Here is a 13,910-nt window from a genome sequence, read left to right as displayed (position 1 = left end):
AGCAAGCATTTGAATAGCTAGACCTTGAGTTATTTGACAAATCTGGTTGAACTTTTCTCATAAAGTATACAGCAATATGTCATTTAAAAATAGTTGGAATATGCTTGTGCATATTGTATTCTGTCTTTCCTTATTTAAATATTATTATCGGGAATGCTGCCAACTTCTAACAGAACTATTGTTTGTTTTTAAATCAGTATAGTTACATTTGGAATTGTGTTCATCCTTCATACTGTGTTCATTTTTATTTGATTTTTAAGTTTGTCTTATAAGGGCACATCATCTGGTGGAGTAAACTGGCTCAGATTTACTGACTTTCAATTGCACCATAACAGAATCTTATTGATGATGTTCAGAAAATTTCTAGAAATATTTGGGCCAAAGAGAGAAACTGAGGTATAGCATTCTTAATATCAACTACTTTGAAGCCAGTTTTTTTTATTTCTTAAGTTTTACCTGATGCATAATTGTGGGGTTTGTGCTGCACTTATAAAAATAAAAAATTAAAAAAAAAAAGGGTGGAAAATCCTATCCTCAATGTAGTTACTTAAATCCAAGTTTCCTAATATCCATACGTTCATCACATCTGCTTTACTTGTTTAAAAACCCCAAATTTGCTCTGAAAGAATGGTGAGAAGAAAGGAGACTAAAATGAACTATTCTGATAGCTACTAAACGCCAGAAAGAGGGAGAAGAATGGCCAGTATGTGACTTTCTTTGTGTTGCAGATAAGAACTTGAAGAAAAATTTGGAGCAAGTTTGCATGCTAGAAAGCATGTGCTTGCCCATCTTTGTGCTCTGACCCCAATTCCCCCAAGAACCTTCTGAATGCTGATATTCGGCCAAAAATATGGCTTAATGAAGGGGATGTAGGTGAATAGGAACATAAATGAGACACTTTAGCTCTGTTCCTTGGTTTCTTGTCTTCTGTTTCACTTACACGACGTTATTTCTTCTGCTCCACTCAGGATTCCAGGCATTTTGGGGAAGATAAATGATCTCATCTATGTCTGACATCCAAATTCCTCAATAGAAGTTTGTTTGAAACTTGTGAAATCAAATCTTCTTAGGAAATATCAGAGATTATTTGGATGTTTTACCCAACACAAATACTAAGCCTGTATGCTCTGGGGGATTTCTCATTATTGACTTTTAGATCGAACAACAAAATACATGGTTGGTGAAAAGCATGCAAATTAAGTTTTCAAATGGAAGTTATAAGGTCCTTAAATTACGTTTCTGTCAAATCATAGATCCAATTGAGTTTTTTTCTGTTTGTCTTTTTTTTGTTTGTTTGTTTGGTTGGTTAGTTTTTGTTTGGTTTTAAGCAAGATATGAAAAAAATATTTAGATGCTTAGCTACATTCTAAGGATGGGTTTGGATTTCTTTGTTTTTTGGTTGGTTTTTTGGTTTTGTTTTGTTTTGTTTTGTTTTGGTGGTTTAGTTTGGTTTGTTTTGGTTTTTTTCCCTGTAAGGCTTGTGACAAATATTTTGGAGATTACATGTGGAATTTTGGAACTGTTCTATTCACTTTTTTAAGTATATTGAATGCAGGTGTTTGTAGCACTTTATAGAATCATAGAATGATAGACCAGTTAAGTTTGGAAAGGACCTTAAGATCACCTAGTTCCAACCCCCCTGCCATAGGCAGGGACACCTCGCACTAAACCATGTCGCCCAAGGCTCTGTCCAACCTGGCCTTGAACACTGCCAGGGGTGGAGCATTCACAGCTTCCTTGCTTTTCACCTTCATTGTTACTATTGTGTATATACATTATAAAATCAGAACCCTACCTCTAAAAATCTTTCTTTCATTGCTTTGTGAGTATCATCAGTTTAGATCTTTCCCACACATGTTCATGATTATATCCTAATGAGGAAAGATTTTTCAAATTCATAAGTTAAAAAAAGGGGAAACTGTGTCTGATTCTTCAACCCAAGAAAGTAATCTGAGATTTGCTTTATTTTGACTGGAATACTTTCTTCGTTATGTGCAATTCTAATCCAGAACACATTTTTATTCTCCTCAAATTGACATTCTTTCAGCATGTGCTTGGATGCAGATCTGCAAAAAGACTGAAATACAGAGTGAAAGCACATAAAAATAGTATTGGTGAACACATATTCCATATATTTATGCAGGGAATATTGACCATTTCGTACTCTTTTCTGTTGGTTTTCCAGTCATATAAATTGAGATGGAGCTGTCAATTGTTTGATGTATTTGTCTGCTATACAAAGATATTTACTAAATATTGCAAGATTAGATTTGTTGGCTTGGTGGTGGCTTGGTGGTGGGTTGTTTTTTTTTGGGGGGGAAGGTGTTTTGAGGGTTTTTTTGTTGGGCTTTTTTTGTTTGTTTTGGGTTTTTTTGTTTGGTTGGGGGGGTTTTGGGGTTTTTTTGTTTTTGTTTTTTTTTGGTGGTTTTTTTTTTTTGTGGGTTTTTTGTTTTGTTTTGATTTTTGTTTTTTGTTTTGGGTTTTTTTTTTTTTTTTCAAAATTACATTATATGTCTCTTCCATTTACATTTATGCCATATTAACTAATCTTGGCAAGTCACATCTTAGATATTTCTGTGGACAGCACTTAAATCCTAGTTATATTCATTCTAAGAACATATCTTGAATGCATCCTGATATATTCAATTGTTCACGAAAAAAATTAAAAAATGGGATATTTTTCATAAACAAAAAAAATGTAATCTAAACTTTTGATTTGAGCAGTGTTCATTTTTTTTCAATGTGAATAGCTTTTGGTGCATACTGCCTGGTGCATACTGTAGAACATTCACACCCCTTGGTGGGGTATATTAATCTTGAAAATATCAGCCATAAATTCATAAAGGGATGAGTTCTATTGCAAATAAAAACCAAACCAAAAAATTAATAGACTTCTTTTGCTAACCTGTTTCTTAAACATTTGAAAAATAAATCAACATGGAGAACAACAGCAACTGCAAGTAAAGGAGCACTATGAAGAAATTCCTTCTGCAGTACAGGTATTTATGAAGACATGCAGATGTATAGAGCTTAGAGAGCAAGTAATCAAAAGTGGTTTTCACTTCAAAATTGGATGGAACCATTAGATTATCTGGTTTGACCTTTTATGTGCAATAAATCTTGCCCTTTAACTTTATTGTACCGGGCCCCATGATGCGAATGAAGCAAATAGCACTTTAACAAGAAAAGCATCTAGATGGGAAAGTATGAAGGCCCCATCCTTCCTTAATTATTGCTGTGTTCAATTATCCATTACAAATATATGCTCAGTTTGGATTTTTCTGATTTAAGCATGTTTTATGTTAGGTATGTTTAGGATTTCCCCAGCTGAGATTGATGCCTGTTAAGTTCACCGTATTTATCATAGAATTTAATATTGTTCTTCTGTAAAAAATAGCATTTGGTCCCGCATGTCCTCAATTTGTCACTGAAAGTTCTTATTGTCCCTGCGACATTACTGAGACAAAGTAACAGTTTGCTGGTACAGTTCCAGCTACAAATCGAACTGCTACATTCTAGTCTTGCCTGCTTGTTTAAGAGTCTTTGTGCAGGGGGTGTGGTTAGAATAGTTTCCTAAGACATCTCTTTGTGCTATCTCATCTTCTGGAGTCCGTACTGCTTTTGGCATGCACAATCAATTTTAAAGAATTTCCTAATAGTGTTTCTTTAAGTGAAACTCGAGTATTTCCTTAAAATGAAGAGCCAGCAAAAATATTCTTATTTAATTTCACAGTTTCATTTATATGAACTGCTTGTTTTAAAAGTTAATGCTAATATTTTTAATGTTTTACAACAATTTTGCCAGTACTTTCTTAGTGGCCATAATACTTATTAATTCTGTTAGGATTATGTTTATGCTCTGCAGAACTAAAATCGTAAAAGTCCCTAGTAAATAGGTAATATAATGGGATATCCACAATTACAACAAAACTGAAAAGTAGGTATGTTATTTTTTGCTTTAAGCTTGTACTACTTCCCCTTGTTGGCCAGGCTACATCAGCACCAGTATTCTAGTACATCTCTGTCAACTTATCAGTGAGAATTCCAAGGACTTTTAAGTAATTCTTATTTAAATGTTGAAGGATACAATGCACTGAACGGTTGCTGTCATACAACCAGGTCTAGAGTTCTGTGCACATCCAAAATAAGTCATTGGCAGTGAGATGAAAGTAAGACAAGGATCTTAGTTCCTGTCACTCCAGCATTTTTCAAATTCTGGAAAATAGCAAGTGCAGATGAAGTAACGATTGTAAGCACTGCAAATAACAAAAAATACATTCTTATCATACTGGAAACATTTTAAAAGTGATGTTAAAGAGAAGAAAACCTCTTGACATTAATGCAAAAAGCAAGAAGATTATGTACCACACTATTGATTTAGTAAAATTATTACTGCTGTTCAGTGGTTACTTAAATGGTTAGCTGAAGGTTAAATAAGAGTAGTAGTAAAGTAGGAATAAGGAAGAAAAAGAAGCAGAGGAAGAGAGGGAAAGATAGAGTGGAATTATTGATAGGCTGGATCAATTATTTTTTTCCCCAAGAGACTTTACAAGATGTCCTATCATCCGTCCATAATTACCTCCTGCTTTTCTCTCTTCTAGCAGTCAGGCAGTTCTGCACCAACAATGTAGAATCCAATTTATTTTTATGTTGTATTCTTCATTCAAGGCATAACAAAATGCTTTTCAAATAGAAGCAGCATTACATTTTTTCATAAAATTTCCATTGCTATTTTCCCCTGTGAATTTTCCCAGATGGAAGCACTGTTCGCTATAGCAATAGTCCAAGACATGTAACATATAGATGGGTTTGGATGGGATTAGTTGATACTGCTAAATTGTAGTGAGCAAGTCAATATCAACAGGTCACAGATGGAGTTAGACTAACAGGAGATTTTTAATAAGAGTGTTTAAACCAAACATTTCTTTGCTGGATGTTTCAGTATGTTCTGGTGGATATTTTAGTCCATATAAATCACTTAACACAGTCAAAGTTTGGCTTCCTATAGGGAATCTGTAAATACTAAGAGTTTTATGACTACAAACCCTCAAGATGATATAGAAAGTTTTAATCATGACTTGTGGGGCATGTGCTGTTTATTCTCATACTAATAAATGAGTCATTTTATACAGGAAAATTCAGAGGAGGAAATTGGCTGTAGTGCAGCTTTTCTAGTTCTATAGATTGCGTATAATTCAGGTCCTAGCATGGCCTGTACCAAAAAGTTTGAGGAAAAATGGAACTTTGTAACTCTGATAGGTGACTAAAGCTGGAATAAATGTTTCAGCTGAAATGCAGTGAACATTGGAAGGGGAAGACAAGTTCCTTTAGTGTCCCTGAAACAGGAAGATTTCATGTAGATCTGGTCTTGAAAGGCAAGACAGAGTCAGGTTTAACCTACCTTTTGTGCAACAGAGAGCAAAGTAAAGCTTAGAAATGAGTAATTAATGGCTGTGTAAGAATTGAGAACAGTTGCTTTTTCTCCCAAAACCTGAGAAAGAAACATAGCAGGATCGTGTTTATTTCTGCACTACATACCATAATCTACTTAGAGAAAAAAAGCATAAACACGTGATTTAGGATTTACTAATGTAGGTCATTAATTCTACTGTTCTTGATCTTTTGGAATGGTTTAGTTTAAACATTATCTTGATGGATATCTTGCCACATTCAAAACACCAGTGGAGGAAAACAGAGCTAATGCTTCTGTCAGAAGACACTGAAGTGTATGAACACTTTGAAAAAAACATGGTTGTGTATAGGCACTCCTACTCAATAGTGACGGGACTGTACTGTGTACTGTAGAGTCTTAGTAGTTCCCAAAAGACTCCCCAAGGAACTACTAAGAATTGACTCTTAACTGGTGTTTTCTTACACTAAGAAGTGATTGCAGCCACTCAGTTAGGGCTCTAAGTGTACAGAAAATGCTCCAAGGCTTCCATATGCTCTATATTTCCATAATAGAACCTCTACAGCTAAAAGTGTATTTTTTATTTTTCTGCAAATTTCTTTCAATTAAGTGAACATGATACCTAAAAAACAAGAAGAAAGTGCATTCTGATGTGTTTACTTTAACAGTAAATGGAAGAATTAGTTAAAACCCAAATATTTTCTGTTCTAAAATGATAGTTTAAGCAAATCTATGAAAAGCATTATAAATGAATAAGTCCAGGGACTCCTAAAATGATATTTTATATATCTCCAGATGGTTATGCTGAATGATGCAAACAATAATGTTAACCTACTCACTGAGACATTACCCACAAAGGATGGTGTAATGGTTGACTAAAGACAGTGTACTAGGTTCACCTGTTTTCTTTTACAAATCCAATGCACTTTAGTGTAATTTACTTAGAATATTCTAGTAATTTTTTCTTTTTTCTTTTTTTATTTTTAATTTTTTTTTTTTTTTTTTTTTTTAGCTTTTTTTTGGCTCTGTTTTCGAAGTGTTCTATATGAAATTATCCTTCCATACTAACAGGAAGAGTAAGTATGGCTAGTTACAGTGCTCTGGCAAATTGCATATTTTCAAGATGAATGGCAATTAGCACATTTTTATTTCAGGATTTTTGAAATACCTCTTTTCTTTCACCTTTGTACATTGCCTTGTAGCTATTATCCTCACTGTTTTATACAGCATTTGATGTCTGGTTTAGAGTTTTTTCTGTCTTGTGATTCAAACATCAAGTGTTTATGACTTTTGTAGGTCACTTCAATGTTATATTCATATCAGATTCTTTCAGGCAGTCTGTGCTTTGAGCAGAAGCAGTGATATGTAGTTTCTTTCTGTACTTTTCTCTTCACTTTATATTGTTTTATTTGGCTTCCTGGACAGTGTTTCATACGTCTCTATGTTTTATTGGAGGATCAACACTTTCTTTTTTATAACCATGTTGTGAACTGGAAAGTGACAAGCATCAACATATAAACAGAATATTTCTGTTTGCCGGTGGCATAAATGTGGATGAGTTTAGTGGTGACTTGAAGAATAGCAGCAGAAGAAGAGAAATTATATTCTGAATCAGAGGAAAATAAGTAGCTGTGGAGAGCAAACAGTACTTTAAGCAACATTAACTTCCCTGTGTACTCTGTGGCCTTTCTCTAAAGACCCGGTAGTCTGTAAGCCGCGAGCCAGTGCACTGTTGGTTCTTACACAATGTTAAGAAAATGGGAACCTCAAGCAGTTTTCAAGTTGGCATCTGTCAGAGCTTCCAGAAGTTCTGGTGTTATGGTCTTTGGCTTCTGAGCTGTAGAATACATCCTGTGTGTTCTGCACAGGTCTCATAGATGGGGAATAGAGTTTGTGTGGCTGCAGAGCATGGAGATTTATCTGTTCCCTTGTGTGTCCTGGTGTGAGGAAGGGAGAGCATATTTTGATTTTACAAGTTTTTAAGTTTTTGTATCATCTTTGGAAATCATGTTTTAGAAAGCTTTTTTCAGATACTGTTCTATAACAAGACATTTTAGTAAGCAAACAGGTCAAGGCCAGATTGTGGTAGAGAGGTGTATGTCTATGGTCTGGAGATGTGATACTGGACTACCCAAGGAGCAAAATCCTAGATTTCCTCAGTCTAGAGAATTAGCAGTTATGATCACCAGTTAGCAGACAGGATTAGCACTATGCTAATCATTCCTCTGAATTATGATCATGTATGTCCAATTTGCCCTGATGGCTGCTCAGGGTCAGAGTGAATAGCAATATCATTTGATTTTCACCCTTCGTACATGGCATATGTGTCCTTTAATTACCTCAAACCATTCTGTGTTAAAAGCTGAGAATGCTGATAACTTTTTTCCAAGCCATCAGAAAAAGCAAAAGTAAAAGAAACTGCTCCCAAACTTAACTCATCTATTATTCTATTAGAAGTAACAAGAATGTTAGTTTCCAGTGTACTTTAAGGGAAACCTTTTCTGTATATCTGATACAATGTTTCCACAAAGAATTACTGTTACCTTGAACATTACCAAGGCAAAATGAACCCATCATTCCTTAGAGGAATTTACAGAACAATGAAGCTATTCCACCCCCATATTATAGGTAATACAGTAATACTCATTATACTCCCTTGGCTTTTTAAGCCTTTGCTGAAGTGTTGTACAATACACTTGATTTAAATAAACTGTTTCTTGATAAAAACAAGAAATCTGGTAGAGGTTTTCTATAATTGTATGATGTTAGAAATATTCTGTACATGAAAACTGGCACAACTCCATTGACTTCCAATCAGTTTTGTGAATTCATGCTGGAATTTAAGAGCTGTAGGTGTAAGTTGTGATGAGCTCAATATGTGAAGACTAGACAGCGCTGTTGAAGTTAGTAGACTGGTTTAGGTTTAACTGGAGAAAAACAATGAGAGCTTGATCTTCCCCAAGCAGGAGCAAATTACTTCAGCTGCAATAAATAAAAATTACTTTTATCCAGGAAAGGTCCAAAATCTTTAATGCACATACTTTGTCTTTGCCCCAAAACAGTAACAAACAAATGCAAAACAATTCAGAAGAGAAACAAAACAGAAAGGAGTAGTTAATTATGATTTATAAATTTATTAACTTGCTGAATATTCTAATGAACCAAAGCAGGAATTTAATTTCAATGCTATTCAGCTGCGGAATGTTTCCAGAAACAGCACCTATGGAAAGAAAGCAATACCTTTATGGTAAATAATTATGGTAAATACAGATTATGGTTTGAGATCATTAAAAAAATGTAACCTTTTAAACTTTGTTGTCATTTTCTTACTTTCAGATAAGTGAGTAAAATTGATAGATGACCTGCATGGTATAACTGAACCTTGTAAAGAATCATTAATACTTAATCAGTAGGAAACATCAGTGGCAAAAGCCATAACTCAGCCACAAGTCTGCCTGGCAAAGAGCTCTCACGCTAGTGGGGAGCATCTGCAATGCTTCCCACAAATTGCTCTGTGTATGCAGATGCTGACTGTAGCAGTTCTGCTGCTGTATCACAGTGGATGAGTTGGTGTTGATATATGGAACCAGAATCTCTCCTTCAACAGCAGTAGCACAGTCATATTATTTTAATGACATAGATCTCAATGCGAGTCTGTGTTGCTGCCTGGGACGGCAAAAAACCCCCTCAAATTTTCAGCTAATGATAGTGAAGAAACTTTGAAGGAATTGAATGTATTTGTTGACTTAAACTACTTGCAGAATTGAGAGGGGTGGTGGTGTTAAAATACAGAGAAAAAGAGTCATTTAAAAAAAAAAAAAAGCAATTTCCACTTTATTTTATTTATCTGCATATATTTTTACTTTGGCACCCTCTCTGTGGAATATTCTTGAGAGCAGCACTTGCATGAACTTAGAGGAGACAGTTAATATGCAGTGTCCTGATGTGCAGCTGCTCACCAAGATAGATGCTGAATTGACAAACGTAGGCTACATGTGCCTGCACTGTACTAAGCTGTAATTCAGATGCAATTCTCTGTATAGCAATGACATCTTGGGGCTGGGAATGCAAGAATATAGTCCTAATAGTTTCACTCCCTGGATTCAGATTTGGATCTAATAGTAACAGAAGCTTTACAGTAGAATAAGTGAGCTGTTGAAATCACAAATTAATTCATGTGTACAAGTGCCCTTTCCTAAGGCACTTTATTTGATGACAATGATAATACTACTTTGTATTATGATGATAACACTTTGCATGTCTTCAGCATCTTTCATCTCAGGATTTCAAAGCGCTTTACAAACGTAATGAATCATGCCTCACGACATCCTTGTAAAGGAGATGAATGACAAGTCTCATTAGAAGTGCTTTGTAATGAAGGCAGAATTTTAGCATTTATATTTAATGGAGTTATGGTATTTTGCTTGTTGAGAAGGCAGGGCATAATTTTTTAATATATTGGCAAGTTTGTAGATTCTTTAGACAACATTTCATTTTATCTCATTCTTCCCTTTTCTTGATTTAGGTTAGTATTATTTGGAATCTGGTTAGATTTGCTGTTCCTTTTTTCTTTCCTCTTACCACTGCTAGTATTTAAAAATTTATATATATTAACAAAAAAAAAAAAAAAAAAAAAAAAAACCAACAAAAAAACCCCCCAAACATTAGAAAGTCTTCTTACTTTGAACAGAAGATCTTCACCTTTAGAAATAATCTGCATGCACTGAGATGAAGGTTCTTCCCAAATCTTAATCACCATCAGAAACTCTACTTTTTCCCCCAGTTTGAGCTGGTAGCACGTAACACAGGTCACCAGTATATTTAATGGCTTTCCTGTATTTTGCAAACCTATTTCTGTAATCAGGTCAAAGGTCTATTTTTTGACATATGGATCAAATATTTTCTCCCCCCCCCCCCCCCCCAAGTACACCTTAGGAGGATTACAAAACAATACCATGTTTTCGTAGTTTTTTATGGAAGAACTATATGATATAATTAGGAGCAGTACCTAATACACATATTTTCCTCTTACTTTATGCATATCCATGACTTTCCAGTTATATGACAGCTTATTACAATGGGTTATCTAATCCTAGCTCTTTGCCACTTAGATTCACAGGTTTTCAAATATGTGCTTTCAAGGACTCTGATTACAATAAAATATTTCGATGGCCAATGAGGCTTACCTGCTAATTCCATCCAGAAAATGCGTAATGATGTGATAAGCTTGTTATTTTGAACATTGAACTGCTTTTAAGAGATCTTCATTTAACCATCTTCATCGGTCATCAGATGCCATCTAGTCTGCGCCAAAAATAAGTTGACATTTGTGCTCAGACTTTGTTATATCATTATAAATGTTTGTTTTTACACATTTTAACTGCTTCCTTTTCACATTTCATTGCCTCTTACATGTCTAATATGTATGAAGATTGATAAAAATAGCCTGCTCTGTTTTTTCTGTAAATATGTAAATTATAAAAAGATATTTATACTGGATACATTATCATGAGAACCCATCCATAAGCTCCTTGGGAACAAAGTCATAGAAGTACTTTATTACCAAACCAGTGAACTTCATAATTTGGAAGTTTAGTGGAATATTTCTGTGCACGTTGTTACCATATTATTTGATAGAAACACTCATAGGTGTTCTCATAAAGCTTACTTAAACTGAGTAGAGAACTGATTTTTTTCCATTTTTGTTAGCTGAACAAAACCATTTAAACTTATTTTCTTAATAAAAGTCACAAAATATTTTTATTGTTAAACTAAATGTGTTCTGCTTAAAGAGGGTGTTGCAGTTACATTTTAAAAATTTAGATTTGAACATTTAATTTTAGCTACATTTCATTTTGGTTTACATTTATAAATGACATTTTTACCTGTTTTGTTTAAAACATATGAAAGCAGTATTTTGACTTTTCTAAGATGTTTCCCTTCCCAATTCCTCTCAGTCAAACCTGTATACTGGATTTAACATCAATTTACAAATAGCTTGTTGTTAAAAATTCAGTTTAACATTTTGGCAAATAACTGATAAAAATTCAAGTAAATCTATTATGGAACTGAACCCTCTAAGCTGTAGCTAATAAAAAGACACGCAAATTGAGGCCCAAATTAAACAAGGCACTGAATATTTAGTGCTGAAAAGAAATACTCTTTTTGTTAATTAGAATTTTAATTGGAGTTTTACAAAAGCTGAAGTGCCAGATGCTTTGAAAGGTAGGAAATTGAGTGCCACAAGGGCCATTTGATTTGGGACAGAGAGGTGAAATGTGCAGAAGCCATGGATATAACTTCAAGCTGCACAGAACAGGAATACTGTACTGCAGAAATAATTGTATAGAATGGACTACTCGGGAATGCCATGTGGGTCATGCTTTAGTATATGGTATACACATTTTGGGTTTTTTATTATAATGAATGAAAAATATCAGTTCATATTTCCTAGTGACAACTTTGTTTCTAGAGAACGAAGTTATATTGAAATTTTACTACTTTCTTTGTTCTTTTTTATCAGGGTCTGCAGCCTTTCTGTCTGATTTCAGACTGTAATTGCTCTGAGCAATAAAAATAGACTCTTTTACTTGTATGCGCATTCCAGTTCCATTTTATTTCAGAAAATCTGCTATATAATTGTATGAAATGTAAACCAGAGCATTGTTGCATCATATCATCCAAATAATAAAGAAATCACTTCTGAATTAGAGAAGACGTTTTCTTTACGGTTTTTCCTCAGCCAAATTCAAGGGCAATAGAATATAAAGATGTTTTCAAATTAGCCCATTATATAATATTTCCTGTGTAATGTATAATGACTATATGTAGATTATTTGAAATAATTCTCTTGGTGTCTTTAAAATCTGTATACTGCAGTTACTACAGCACATCCCTGAAAAGGATGATTTGCAGTGCTTGATTTTCAGGGTTAAAGGCTCAACAATACTTCATTGTATAGAACCATTATAGTTGTACTCAGAAAGCATACAAGTATCTGCTTAACTTCATGATTTTGTACATGCATATGTAAGCAAATTGAAAGGACACACAATACGCCAAATTGCACACATGGTCTGGGAATGTAGCATTAATCTCTTCTCAATATCTCTTACCTGTAGATCAGCACCAGAAGAGAATGCGCTGTTTCTTAATCAGTTTTTTGAGATTCTCATTTATTCAGGAAAATTTATCAACTGAGCCTGAGAGTTTCAGAGTTACCAGAAGATGGATATTGTGTCGTCTTATGCCAGATGAGAAATTAATTTAAACAAATGAAAATCATCGTTTGCCTGAAGAATTGGAGATTAGATTGTTGCTCTCATCTCACTGATGATCTTGGAGTATCCTGCAAATAACAGCTACAAAGATTTAAGAGCACAGGCCTCCAGACAAAAATATTTTTTTCCATTAAATTCTATTCTATAGGAATACTGTTTAAGGAATGAAGGAAAGCAATATGAGGCACCACCATTGCAGTCAATATTCAGACATGAAAGTGCTGAATATTAGTCCAGTACCCAGGAAAAAGCAAAGTAACTCAGACCAAAACATTGAAATTTCTTCTGAGTTGATTTCAGTATGGGTCTATTGCAAACAGAATTAGGTAGCCAAATGTGGACCTTGATATGAAAATACACGTCTGTGCTTTAAATCTGTACTGAAAGTTTTATTGAATGAGTAGCTGGAAGGATAGCATAGACCTCTGTCAAGTAATGTACGTAGGCTCTAATAAATGCACTTGGAGTTCCCTTCCACTTGTTTGCAGTATTGCTGCAAACTCTGTTATACTTTTCCATGCTCTGTTATACTCTTCCATGATGTTCCATTTCTCTGCCAACTTCCAGGTCCTTATAACAGGTTCTTTTGGCAGCTGTAAATGCTCTTATCGACAACTGCATTTGAAATTTATCCAACTCTGACAGTTGTAAAATCTTGCAAATTGAAAATCCTTGGGTCTCCTGGGATATAGCTGTTTAAGATCATGTTTAATCTTCTTTTAATATCCTCTCAGCAGTTTGATCCAGATCTTACAGTGATGTAAATTCAAAGTAACTCTCCTGAAGTCAATGTAAAATCTTAGTAAGCCAATGGTGTTATTTTGGATTTATGGCATGAGAACAGAATCTGACATAGCATCCTTATGTTTTAACTCATTGAAATTGCAAGTGTAAAAGTTTCTGAGTCATGTACTCTTCTTTCTTCATCTTTACTAGTGAAAAGGTTGGTTTGCTTTATTTGAGCTTGATCTGACAAATGACATTAATAATTAGCAGTTATGTTCTCTAGCTTCTTTACCTCATCTGTTTGCTTCTTTATTTTGCAATCCTCCTATAGACTCTTTGTCAACTGTTCAACAGAACAGATACTGAAATGGTACAGGAACAGTATTAATTTAGTTGCCTAAAGAACTGCACTAAAAAAAAAAAAAAATCACTTATCTCTGCATGATCAGGAGCTTCAAGCATTTGGGTATATTTCTTCATCCTGGTTTTCATGG

The sequence above is a fragment of the Strigops habroptila genome, chromosome Z, assembly GCF_004027225.2.
Source record: "Strigops habroptila isolate Jane chromosome Z, bStrHab1.2.pri, whole genome shotgun sequence".
Taxonomy (NCBI): Eukaryota; Metazoa; Chordata; class Aves; order Psittaciformes; family Psittacidae; genus Strigops; species Strigops habroptila.
The sequence above is the reverse complement of the archived record's forward strand: the minus strand, read 5'-3'. Positions refer to the sequence as shown.